The following is a 633-nucleotide window of genomic DNA, read 5'->3' as shown; positions in this document are numbered from 1 at the left end:
GTGTTGCTAGTTCAATTCCAGGTCAGGGCACATGCCCGGGTTTTGGGATTGATCCTCAGGAGGGGGCATGCAGGAGGCAGCTGATCATGCATGTTTCTCTCTCACATCAATGTCAATCTCTCTCTCTCTCTCTCTCCCTCTCTCCCCCCCTCTCCCTTCCTCTCTCTCTAAAATCAATAAAAGCTATTTTTAAAAAAGGATGACTCCCATTCCCTAAGACCACTAAAACAATTGTTTTACTCTCAGTACAGGACTAATGCCAATATCTCCAGCAGTAATCAAGAAAAACACCAATGTCCACAACATTTAGGAATGATTCCTCGTCATGAAAATTAAACCTCATAAAAACCCATTTACATGACCCAGGGGAGATCAGCAAAAGTGTAACTTTAAGAAAAATTCACCAAATGGACTTTCAATGGGTAGTCAAATTTATTGATTCCAGGTTCTTATAGTAAATGTAAATTTCTGCAACATCCCCATTATTTTAAATATATATATATATATATCACACACTTATTTATATACTAGAGGCCCAATGCACGACATTCATGCACAGAGGGGGGCGGGGGGCGTCCCCTCAGCTGGACCTGTGCCCTTCTTGCAGTTCGGGACCCTTTGGGGTATGTCCGC

At 42.5% G+C, this 633-nt stretch overlaps 1 protein-coding gene across 2 annotated transcripts in view; it reads right to left on the bottom strand.

Moving 5' to 3' along the window:
* MBOAT1 (membrane bound O-acyltransferase domain containing 1) overlaps nt 1-633 on the bottom strand; it is a 51,061-nt gene that overhangs the window by 49,908 nt on the left and 520 nt on the right. The gene's annotated exons all lie outside the window — the stretch shown is intronic.

Source organism: Myotis davidii, unplaced genomic scaffold (assembly GCF_000327345.1).
Source record: "Myotis davidii unplaced genomic scaffold, ASM32734v1 scaffold53, whole genome shotgun sequence".
NCBI classification, from domain to species: Eukaryota; Metazoa; Chordata; class Mammalia; order Chiroptera; family Vespertilionidae; genus Myotis; species Myotis davidii.
Note: the sequence above shows the minus strand (reverse complement) of the source record. Positions and strands in the feature narration are given on the sequence as shown.